We start from the raw sequence: 13,323 nt of genomic DNA, 5'->3' as shown, positions 1-13,323 counted from the left end.
AGGGGGCTGGAGCTTTCCTGTGGCTCCCCGCTAGGAAGAGGAGGGAGAAGAACAAACAAAGCTTTGGAGCATGTGGGAGCAAACTTAGAAACAGCGGGCCAATTCCTCGCTGGGGTAAACTGGCAGAGTCCCATAGCCCTCATGTTGATTTACACCGCCTGAGGATCTGCCTGGGATTAGCAACCCCTTTCTTGAATGATAACATTGAGGAGGGAACTAAAAGTTCAGGTTGCCTGATGGTTCTCATAAGCCCCTGTTTTCAACTGCTTACAAGTTTGCCAGACTTTAATAAGTCTGGGCTGCTGCTTTCCCTGCTTGCTGCCTGCTATCGGCCAACGATGCGGGGAGGGGGGGCTGGATTTAATACTTCAGCCATTTTTGAGAAGGAGGGTCAGGAAACATATGAATTCCCATTTCAAAACCGTCTCACAGCTGTGTCACGGAGCAACTCCAACATATCCATACTTTGGAGCAAACACACGCATCTTATCCTTGCTCCAAAGACAGGTCCATATAGAGGATAACTGCCTAACACTGCTACCTTTTACTCTGTTACTTCTAGCAGTAGAAGTCTGGGCTACAGATCTACAGGTCCAGTCCCTATTGCTGACCTACAGTAGACATCACAGTAGCTCCACAGGCTGCAATTACTGCAGTAATAGTATGTGATCATGTCATTAAAGTCTGACTCATAATGCACATGCACAAAGGGACTACAGTCAAGGTTGCACCTTAATTCTGGCATCACTGAGTCCTGGATGGTCCAACTTTAACATTCCTTTAGCCAGTTTTTAGTATAGAATATAAATATTATAGTATATACTATCAATATTATATGACTCATATCTATCTCTCTCTATATATGTAATGTAATACATATATATCTATACACACATTTGTAATATAATACATATATATAGATATATATACACACATATATATGTGTACACACTATATATAGTGTGCACCTGTGTGCATATATACGACTTAAATCTTTTCTCATCTGCAGCACCACGGACTTCAATTAGTATTTCTTTTCATACCATACTAACATCAGGCAGGTAACAGGATCACCATTTCCTGGCATCGTACCCATATAGGAGACAGTCTCTGCCTAGAAGAACTTATCTAAACAGATAAAACAGAAACAGAAACAAACAGGGGAGCAAGGAATAAAGACAAGCATGGAGCTTAAAAGTAACCATCCATCACTACTTTCACTTCCCAAACCAACTTTCTACTACTTCACTTGTATAAGTAGCAGATCATTTATTTACCTGCATTACATATGATGCCAGCCTCATCATATGTTTAGTGCTTGTCATACTAAAGAGTTATTAAATTCATGACCTGTTTATATGCACAGGAGAGTTTTTATGGTCCTACATTTATTTTGCAGTGCAAGTAAGCTCCCTCTAACTGCCCAAGTGGTAAAAAAAAAAAAAAAAAGACTAGAAGCCATCAGTTGCAAGGCCTCTGATGCAGCCCTGAGCTCACGAAGACCTGCAGATTTCAAGCTTGCTCTTGGAGGCTTAAGATGCTCCGAGAAAAAGGGAAAAGAGCTCTACCAAAGTGCAGGCTGTGCCCGTGGCTAAGCAACGTGGTTTACATTGAGTTTGGATAAAGCCCAGACCCTAGGAAAGGGCAGAACATTTCTTTCAGTCCTGGGGCTAAATCCTTAAATGAAGCACAGTGTACAGGTGACTGCAGCCAACTTCCTCTGCATTCCAGGATCCCCAGGCAGGGGGGTTGGACTAGATGACCTACAGAGGTCTCTTCCAACCCCACTTCTCTATGATTCAAGTGATGCCCTTTCCCCCACATGAAAGGAAGGATTTCTCTGGTTTACAAGAGATCAGAGTCAGGCCCCCACCTCTCAATCTCATCCTAAAGTAAGTGCTCAGTCAGGATTCCAGAAGCCATTAGAGTCTGACGTTTCTCCTGCCCACGCCTAGTTTTACATGATATTACAGTAAGACTTTGTGGTCAATTTTCCCATAATGATCATAAAACCAAAGTATTTTAAAAGACAAAGCAGCAGCTGCAACTATTACTAGGCAAAGAGTGAAGGATCCTGGTGATTGCTTTGCTTATTCTAGGAAAGCACCTCTGACTCAGCAGCCAGTGTCACAAGGCAAGCATCCTGTTGCTGCGAGTTAGAGATCTCGGCTTCTGGAAGAACCAGGTATTTGCATAACAATGCCCATCCCACGTCCTCGGGTGTGCAAGAAAGGGATTCCCACTCCCACATCCTAAATCCAATGGGCTCATCTGTGTGAACAGACTGTACAGCTGCAAGGGGTTGACTACCCTTTGCTGGCAGAGGCAGCACCACACCTTTCCTTTCAGGTCCGCACTAACCTGAGTCCTGCAGGAACCTGCTATAACCTCATGCTTCACTGCTCTTGGTTATCCACCCCAGACTGCTGAATCACGCAACTCAAGGTCATGACAAAACGGCCAAGAAACGAATCCCGGTGTGTGTTTAAGTGTCTTTTACTTTCTCTGGGGTGTAGGTTGTAGCTGTGTTGGCTTAAGGACATCGACAGACAAGGTTCTTTGGGTGAATCTGATATCTTTCCTTAAACCAACTTAAATGTTATTAGTCTTAAACTTAAAAAGTCATTTTACTTTCGCCTTCATTTGGGGTTTTGGTCTCTCTTTTGCTGGCTGCATACATAAATGGGCAATTTCTCCCCCTGCCAACAATTTAGCTACAGATAGGTCAGCTCAGAAGGAATATTAGAGTAGTACAAGCTCTGTGGATTGGGAATTGCATGCAGCAGCCAGGAAGCCCAGCTGTTAAGGTGAAATTCTCCCATGCGGAGAGTCGACACTAATACCTATGCGACTGTTCAGTCCTTTGCCCAACAGAGTACAAGTGCTGGCTCTCACTGGAGTGGCAAATTCCCCTCTGACTCAGACCAAACCTTTGTACAAGGGCTCAGCTGAAAACTTTCTCCAATTTCCAGGCAGGTGTTAATCAGGATTTGAAACAGGGACCTTTGGAACTGGGTGTGGATGGGGAAACCCGCCAATACCCTCCACTTCTCTCCTGATTGTACTGAGCAGAGCAAAGCCACGTGCTCCGGGACACGGCCTGAACACCGAGACGGGGGCAGAACCGGCTCCATTTTGTATTCAGTTTAGAAGCTTTATCCCTGCTCACAAACAGCATTAAGGAAGAATGAAAACAGCCAGGACCTATGTCCTTAAGTCATCAGCCAGGCAGTATCTCTTCAGGCTTTTTTTTCTGGAAAGCAGGGAAACTGCACATTTCAACACAAATAGGTTATTAGAAGGGCGCTGATGAGAGTCATGCTTCTAGCAGCCACCACCAGAACAGACTCAGGGTAAAAATACCACTGGCATTAGGTTCACTCTTTACATTTGATTTACTGGCCTGTCCTTAATAAACTATACGCCAGTCACATTACTTTTGCTTTGTAAAGGCATAAAGGAGATGGATGGCTTGCAACTCCAGGTGACGGTAGACATCCATTCTTCCATTACAATCACATCGAGCAAGTGGTTTAGGGGTAGATTATTCCTGACTAAGATGGGGAGCCAGGAAGGAGGAGGGGTCTTTTGCAAATATTCCTGCTTGGCTTTTTCCAAAGCCGGCACAGGGAAGACGTGGGTCATGACTCCATTCACTTGTGCCGTCTGGTGCAGCTGTGGAGCGCACCCAATGTGTTGCATGGGGGCTGTCCAGACTGGGGCTTCCTGACTTCAGATTTAGCATTTCTGAAGCAGCAGCTGCTGTATGCTCCTGGCTGCTCTACCCTCTCAGCTCCCCAGTAGAAAGAGCATTTAAACACTGTTTCTGCTACAGCACTTAAGCCTCTTGAGAAACACCCCCCTCGCCAGACTAACCCAGTTAGCTCATATTTCGAACCACCCACTTCCTCCTCCTCCACTGGGCACCTTGCCTTGCATTTGCCAGGGATTTAGCTCCACTGCTCTGGGCTCATTAGGCTCCTTTCTGCTGCCCTGTCTGTGGAAAGCACCATACCGGTATACTTAAGGTTACCCACACTTTGGGATGGCTTCTTTCTCCTGAATCTTGAAGGGCTGAATTGAAAATTCAGGTGAGGGGAAGAAAGGTCCAGCATCTGCCCGTGCTCCAAAAGCCCTGTGTCTAGCTCCAAATTGAAGGTTGGGTTGTGGCAGGGGCAGTACCAGAGGCTGACGGCTTTCAGTGCCTCCACTAAAGAGAGACAGCTGTGGACATTCCCCGTGTGCAAACGCTTCAGCCCAGATCTGCAAGGCTCCAGGAGAAAGCTCAGTCCCTACATAGGAACTGCTGTGCAGGGGCCAGCTCTTGGACATCAACTTTCATTTACTGTGAAAGAACCACCATTCGGCTTCTATTAACCACCGAACAGCAACACTGACGCCTGGCCTGGACTTGAACCCATGAGCTGGTGGCGAAGAATTCACTGTCCCAGGAGTGCAGGCTTAAGCTAGCGCCTCGCATTCCCTCTTAGCCACACTTTAACAAGCTGCCCATTAAAAACCTCACACAAAGGTATGGAGCCAGATGCTGGGGTAAACCTGGATTAACACAGATGTGCAGCTGTGATCAGGATGTGTCCTTGCCATGTCTCTGAGTCACATCGGTGGGTTTCTCTGACACCCCACCCCAGCCTGGTTAACTGCTTCCAGTACTGTGGAGCTATCAGGGTCAGGGGAGAGTGCATGAGCTGGGCTCTCTCTGACCTTAGACCACATCGTTTAAATTGATGGCTTAGTCCCAAGCTTGCATAGAGATCACAGGTAAAATTTGCTGCTCCAGCCTTTGATAGAAACCCCACTGTTACAGGGGGGAGCAGAGTTCAAGTATTCTTCTGTTAAGTGAAATAAATTCACTACCCCCCGATGCTCCTGTGCCCTGCTCGCTTGGCAATATCAAACAATGAGGTGCTGAGCTGTCTCAAATCAGCACCCGGTCCTCTGCATCGTTGACCTCTTTACTGACCCCTTCTGAGGCAGGAAGTCAAAGCGTGGAGAGGCACAATGGACTGGGCATAATTAAATGAATGCTTTCTAGCTGTAGGAGGGTAGTGCTCAAGCCTCTGCAGCTGAAGGTCCTAGGTTTGGCCTCTCTGAGATGCCCAGGTCCTGACTAAACACAGGTTAATTGAGACACTAAGTGAAGCCTGTGATAAAGCTGCTCATGTGATGGTGAGAAAGGAGATGCAAGGGGATAGTCCTGTTTCCAGTGCAGTCAGCGAAGCCAGACTTGCAGCTGGGTAAAATGGCATGGCATTGTTAAAGGCAACTAAGACATGCTGACAGATGCGAACTTGAGGGCACGGCCTAGTTGAATTTAACAGCTATAGGGCTTGAATAGGAGCATGATCTACACTGGGGCAAAGCTTGTGCGCGCTCCGGGGACTGAATGCAGCTAACACTCAGCGGGCTAAATTCTGATTTCGAGTGGTGCAAATATGTCGGCTTCAACTGTTGTACTACAACTGCTCTCTTGCTTTGTTTCTCCAGCTGGTTTCCATTCCACTCCAGCCACTCACGCGCCTCTCTTCACATCTGGATCTAACTATCAAACAACGGTTTCTCTTTAGCAGTGGAATTCAGCCGCCCGCCTCCCCCACGGCATCATGGTTCAAAGACCTCAAGTCCTGCAGGGCAAAGGGAAAGGGACAGCGAGTCCAGACAGGTGAAATCTGTTTCTCTTTCTCCTTCCTGAGTCCCAGTTGGTGCCCGTCTGTCTGATGGCAAATACTCCCACTCTGAACAAACATACCGTTACCCTGGAAGGGAAAAACCCCAGCCCCGTTCAAACTCACACGTATCAGTCCTGAGAAGCAAGATCTATAAAAGGACCCGACAGAACGGTACAGTCCAGCATTACAAAGAGATTATTTTTTGTCCTGATTTCAGGGCTACATTTGAATCTTATAGGCACCCCAGGCCTTATCCATTCTGGTTGTTGGCTGGCTCTTACTCTCTTGTGAAAGCTGTTCCACTTTTTATAAAAATTATGTATTCATTGGGTCCTAGAGAGAGAAAGCCAGTGGGACAGTCACGCTCCAGGCCCTTCTTCAGTCAATAATTAATTATTTCTACCACGTGGAACAATGGCAACATGAGACAGAGATGCCCAGACTCTATAGCTTGGTAATTAGGGCATTCTCTTGGCTGTGGGAGACCTGCATCTAATCAGGCAAGAGGAAGGATTTGAACTCTGACCTGTGTATCCTCTGTGTATCATGGGAGAACCGGCACCACTTCTTCCTAGCTGCCTTTTTCTAAGGGTAGGTGTGCTCCAAGCACCCCTGCCAGGTCAGACCCTGCAGGCCAAAAAAACACTTAGTTAGAAATTTCTACCAGGGCTTAGGTGCCAGGCAACTCAGCACTGTTGGGATTTAGGGACAACCACAGATGCTACCAGCCTTTAGTGGAGGAAAGCTAGGTGCTTTTAGGTTAGCTGGTAGCTGAGCTGGGGTTTTGAAAACCTGGATCTTGGACCCAAGCACCTCAAGAGGCAACTCAGTGCAGTCCTCCTTGCAAATCGAGTCCCAGAAGCTGAGATGCCCAAGTCACTGCTCTCATCATCGAGCACAGAGGAGCCAATGATCTCATTTCACTGACTGAGATGAGCGGAGTTGCACTGGAGAGTCATGGAAAGACAGGGAGCACTTGCTGGAGACCTCCAATTGGAGATGACCACAACTAACTAAAGCAATAGCATTGCTAAGTTAAGCAATAACCATTTAACAAAAAATGGGCATAAATTTTCCCAGCACAACCAGCCTAACGGAAGAAACAGTATAAATCTAAGTGAAACCCTTGCAGTCTAAGAGGATATAAATCTAATTAAAGTGATATAAATCTAAGTAAGTAATACACTGTAAATCCAGGCAAAATGATACCCGTCTGAGGGAAGTAATGCAAATGCAACGCAAGCACCATAAATAACATCAAAGCAATATATATAGGGATAATGAAAGCCATCTGAAGACTAAGTCAAGCAATAAAAATATAACAAAAGCAATATAAAACCAAAGTGATTTATAAAAATGGACGGTTGGAAAAGAAGCCTGGGCAAAAGGATGCCAAGTGTGGGAAACAAGGGGCTGGATGGGTTTATTTGCAGTGACAACGCCTGCAGCGAGGAAGACTATCGAGAGGTTAGTCAGCTGTCATCCTCCAGGGCATTAGCAAGAGGGGTCAGGAAGGCTCCCTGGACATGAGACTGCATCATTCAGGCTCATTTAATCTGCATGGGGTACACAGCAGCTGAACGTAACGGTACAGGAGGAGAACAGGCCACTTAGAGCAATTCTTATTCTGAGACCATCAGGTGACCAGCAATCTCTGCTTACACTCACGATGTAACCTCTCAGGGGACATCTGATTAAATGGGTACACAGGAAAAAGCTCCAGCCTTGGTGTGTGTGCATGTTGTAGAGGAGCTAAATTAAATCTAGTAGATTGATCCAGGTTGTGCAGAGTTCAATGTACATTGACTTCTGTCCCTTGTGATGTTTGCACACATCTGAATTCACATGTGCCTCGAGCAATGAGGATCATCCTGTTCTTAGAATAGTGGTTTGTAACCTGTGGGCCCTGGACCCCTACCGTCTGCAGCCTGCGTCTAAGGAATCTTTACAAGATGACTGTGATCAAGTAAAAGTATGTGAATAGCTGCACTTACAATTCAAAGGGGTCCACATCTCTATTCAAAAATTTTTAGGGGTCTGCAAATGAAAACCAGTCTTTCAACATAAGAGCTGCCATTTACTGGGTCAGACCCTGGGTCCATCTTGCCCAGTCTCCTGTCACAGTGGCCGAGAGTGGATGCTGAAGGGGAGAGTGAGCAGGGTCTCACAGGGAGTTTTCCTACTGTTTCTCTATCACTTGCAGTGTCCAGCATTTAAGGTCTGGAAAGCTCTGACTGTATCCCTAATGCCCGCTTGCAATACCTCCTGATGCCCCTTTCCTCCAAAAATGCATCCAATCCCTTTCTGAAGCTGGCTAAACTGTCAGCTTCATCATCATCTCATGCCAACAAGTTCCACACATTAATGACCCTCTGTATGGAAAAAAAACCCTTCCTTTTAAACTTACTACCCATGTTTCATTTTGTGACCCCAGGTCTTGTATGGTGAGAGATAGCACACAATAAATCCCGATCTACTTTTTCTTTACCATTTAATGGTTTGTAAAACCTTGCCATGCTTCCCCTCATGCGCTGTAAAGCACAGAGTAAGCTTGAAGGTACTGAAGCTAGCTTTAAACTAGCCAGGTAGGCGACTGGTGGCAATCTAGCTGTGGCAGCATGGAGCTCTGTGCTACACTGCAGGCTGAAGTACAGACATGCACTTATCAATAGATGGACACCTCTGTTGTGGGTGCAGCCACTGCCAAGAGAAAGCCACTACTTGGAGACAGTTAGCATGCAGGGAGGCAGTGTGCCCAATAGTTATGGACTCAGGTTTTACTCCCAGCTCTGCTACTGATCTGCTGTGCAACCTTGGTTAAATCACTTCTTACCCGTGCCTCCATTTCTCTCTATCTTAAATACAGATAATCATATTTACCGTCCCTTGTAAAACACTGATACGATTTACTTAGGAAAAGCTCCACAGAAAGTATCAGATCCTACCCCTTCCTCCAGCAAATGTTGACTCTTTAATGGTGACAGGAGGTGTTCTTCACCTTATGGGTACAGAAATGAATGAGGCCTTATTCCCACCGTCCTGCAACTTTTTCTGTTCCATTTAGCCCCTTATTCTACACTTCTTGCCAAGGAATGAGCGTGCCTGTAGCCAGTCATTTCACCTGGGCAAAGCATAAGGGTGCATGTTCCCACCCATTCACAAGGGTGCATGTTTCCACCTGCTGTCCATAAAAGTAAGCGACTCTATAAAGGTGCCAAGTGCAGGAGACGTTGAGTAATTTGCCTAGGAACACATCCCTGGTCGTCCAGCTGGTAGCCCTATGCTTTCATTACTGGACTCTCTGCAGGCTGGTTAAACAGACCGTCAGCCCTGTACACTCTGGTTAACAAGATGTTTAATGGAAGACTTGAAAGTTGGGGGGTTTGTATGGTACTTCTCCGTCCCCCCGAGATAAACCAATAGTAGGTAGGAGCAGCATAGATTATTGCCTTCGTTAATGTTAATGAAAGGGATACAAAGTATTGTGTTGTCTGTTCACTGAATCATCAGAATAAGGTCCAGGGTGTGCATTTCGATCCCGCACCCACACTGCCTGGCTTGTTAAAGGCATGGAGCCTTCAGCCCTATGCGCTATACAGTAGGGGCCAACCTTGTTGGCAGGTGTGTCACAGATTAGCCCTGCGCCCTCCGAATACCACTCTGCCCAGTCTTCTGTTCTGCTTTGTTTCCTGCCTGATCTGCTGCTCTTGTTTGTCGCTTCATGTCCTGCACTCAGTGCCCCATCTGCTCCTCTGCTTGCTGACTCTCCCCTCCCCAGCCTGCTGCATGCTGCACATAGAGGCTGCCCGTGCCACAGGTTGCCCACCCCTGCTTCATGACACACCACACACATCCTTGAAGGGCAACTGCATAGCAATGAGAAATGACGAGGTGCATAGTGCCAGCACAAATGTATCTGTTGCCATAACAGTTCCTGTAGAGGAATATACCTCAGCTGTTTTCCACTTTAGCAGGTAACATCTCAGTCATGATTTCTCTCCAAGGCTCTTCCATCAGTGTTGATCTTAGCCTCTTTTGTAAGGCTATCCGGTCATCCACTGTGGAGATGAAAGCTAAGATATCCCCGACTCGATTGACTGTACTGCTATGTAGGTGGCTCTCCATGATTTCATGAAGTGACCGATATTGTTCTCCCCTGAACTGTAATGGGTTTTTTAAAGCAGTCAGTCAAAGTATTTCACCTACATTTTCTTCCGGTACAAAAGAGTTTTCAACTAAATAAAGGTTGCTGTGAAACATGACAGACATTCGTACTGAATATTTTCAGAAATAAAACCAAACCTTTTGGGTTCCAGATGTGAGCAATTTCAGCAAAACCTTGAAACGCTGGGGGGCAAAAGGCGGGCAGTCATGTTTTAAATAAAAACCCCAAAAGTTCAGATGGAAATTTTCCTTTTCCTCAACTTTATTCATAGAAAGAAAGTTTAATTCCCTACTATTTTCTTTAACGCTGCACTTCTAGGCATTTAACGCCGGCCAAAGAGCCCTCACTGGGATGGTGCCTCACACACACAGAGAAGAAGATGGCAAGCTCTGATGTTAGGACTCTGAAAAGCTTTGTACTGCAAAAACGGTGCATTTTACTGCAGGACAAATTAACACACATTAGCAATACCACTGTAATAGCCTTGTAGAGGCAAGAAACTAGGTTTTAATCACAAGGGAAGTGTGCAAAGTCAGCCATATGGGTGGATTGTAGAGTAAGGATCTCACCTAGCTAAGCTGTGGCCAGCTCTGCCCACACCTTACACTAGGATTTAGAAAGAAAGTGGGCGCACATTCCCTATCTCAGATTAAAACACACCTGGTTTTGGCAGTCAAAGCAATGACAAGCTGCGGGGACTTGCAAAGGCTTTGAACTCAATCTGGTGATTCATGCAAGACCTGCCACAGCTTTGTTTTCACCTGGACAGTAAGGGTTTGTCCAAAGCACAGCAGCGCAGGGCCTGTCCACCTGCTCCTCCAAATCCTGCTGTAGTGTAGACGTGCCTAACACCGGTCAAGAACGCCTTTTCTTTTCAACCAGCTGCCTTTAAAACACGGTCTCCTTGAAGCATGAGCTACCACTGTATTTGAAAGCAGGGTAGAGATGCACTTCTAGTCTAATTCAATCTGAGATATATTGGCTTGAAGTGACCCCAAGCTCACTCCACCAGCTGCTGTGCCAGGCTTGTACAGCACCTAACCCCACGGGGACCCATGACCCGAAGTGCCACCCTACGAACGAATAAATGACAACAGAATCAAGTCAGCGCTTATTTAAAAAGAACCGCTTTCAGAAAGACTGAGTGGCTCTGTTCAGAACTGCCCCAAAGTCAGGTTTTCTTACAAATCATTAGAGGAATTTTATTTTGCGGTGATTAACTTGAAAAGCAAGCCCTTCCCTCCAAGGAGCTATCTGACTGTCGGAGACGGGGCCGTACGTGTTATAGCTGTAATTACATTTCCCCGTAGCAGAGAACTGGCTCCCTTTTGAAAACACGCAACAGTTTGAATTTTAATCTTCTATTTAATACCCATTTCATGGAGATTTCTCAAGACCAACACAGAAATCCAGGTGGTAAAACTAGGGTTGGCAAACTTGTCAATTGACTGAACATTTTTTGACCAGTTAAAGATTATGGCAATTGTATGGGGAGTCAATATATATTTTTGCAGATTTTTTTTGACAGAAATATGATTTTTTTTCTTGTTTTTTAATGGAAAATGTGTGCTTTTTCTGTTTAATATTTGACTGTATTGGCCATTTTTTTTTTTTTTTTTTTTTTTTTACAATTTTTGACCGATATTTGACCAGTCAATTGCCCAAATATTATTTGACCGGTCCAATACCCAGCCCTACGCAAAACAGCCCAGAAGAAACCACAGTATCTTTACGTGTACAATTTGCTGACAAGGTTTCCAGCCCTTTTACAGAATGCTTGTATCAGATTTGGGACTCGGATTTGCTGTCTTCATCAACTCCAACGTGTGCTTTAACACCGAACCTGTAACTCTTACTCATATTATGTCCACGGGGCCATGTTCCTATCTGTACTCTAATCTCTCTTTACAGCTCCTTGAGACTCGTAACTAAACCTCACACCCGCGTGGCGTATATAGCTATTGCAAGGAGGGAGCATTGGTGCAGTTGCACCCCCCTTTGATACCTGTTCCACCCAAATTTTAAAACCAGATGCCAGGCAGTGCAAGCAGCAGCAGCAGCATTTCTATTCAGGCAACAGTGAGGGGGTCTCTCGACTTTGTGGCTCATTATCATCTACCTGATTCTTACTAAACTCTTCATTTCATAGGAGTTCGACCCTTTCTCCTTTTTAAAATGGTCTTGATGTTCCATTGCTTAAACTATCTTTCTGCAATTCTGCGGTCTTGTTAGCAGCTCCTCTTGATGCAGCTCCCATTTCACAGCCCTGCAGACTGTTTTTAATTTGAGTTAAAAATATTAATTCAGGCGTCGAAACATTCATTTAGGTGAACATCAACTCAAGTGTGGAAATAACTTTCAGTGAGGCGTTGGATGAGCTGTCAAGATGCTCAAGAAGGCTGGCTAGATTTTGTGTTATGCATCTGAAAGCAATGTACATTTAATTCTAATGACAACAGGACTGAAGAAACAGCTGCAAATAACTTTCCCAAGCACTTAAACATCACTACAAGGCTCACCTTCACTCTTCATTACAATGGAGCCTAAACCACAAGTCAGCAGAGTTACTACTACGGGCTTCTTTCCAATACCCGTACCCACACGGCATAGCATCTGTCCACATTAAGGAGTCCCGAAATCAATGCAACCCTCAGCCATGTGTAACGCTAGTCACGGCAAACAGGACAGTCAGAATCTGGGCCCTGTAGATTACCCCTGGTGCAGCTGAGACCTGGCTTCAGCCCCTTGCGTCTAGCAAAATTCACAGCCAAGCTGCTTCTTATCCAGGTTTCACCAGGGGAGCTGTGTACAGGCTTAGAGACAGATGCTGAAACAGTCACTGGGATATAATCAGCAAATGAAGCACTAGAGCCAGAAGCTCCCCCTTTATAGCCTCATTACAAGGTTTTCAGTTGACTAAAGTGGGATTAGGGTTTCTTTAAGGAGGGCTCTATCAGGACTCTGCTTGCAGTTACTCCACGTGCTCTGCGCTAAAACACCGTGCTAGGCCCTTCCAAAGCCCGAGACAGCTCAGCCTGTTTGCTGAGAGTCACAGCCCTGTGTTTGCAGTCAGTGCGCTGATGCTCCAGTACAAACCCCTCCACTGTGCAGCGACTTACACATTTTTAACCGTTTCCCCTGGAAAAATTCTGGGAGGTCTGCTGATTGCCCAGGCACAGAGCAGGCACATCTGTCCGCACTGGGGCCAAGCAAGGCTAAACTAGGGAACTGGAGTGTGCGAGGATCTGGAGCTTCTTGCTTGCAAAGAGAAAGGCAGAAAAGCATGCTCACAGGGACTGCTGTGACCCACATGTGCACAGAGAGCTACAGTAAGAGATGTGGTGCACTGTGCATGGCACAAAGGTGCACACAACATACACCCACATGCAGCTGCCACACAAACATTGGTACGTACAAAATAAACCCTGGAGACAGACAACACTCATCTATAGAGCAGTCCCCCACCAAGCA

Source organism: Alligator sinensis, unplaced genomic scaffold (assembly GCF_000455745.1).
Source record: "Alligator sinensis unplaced genomic scaffold, ASM45574v1 scaffold278_1, whole genome shotgun sequence".
NCBI classification, from domain to species: Eukaryota; Metazoa; Chordata; order Crocodylia; family Alligatoridae; genus Alligator; species Alligator sinensis.
This window is presented reverse-complemented; position numbering follows the sequence as displayed.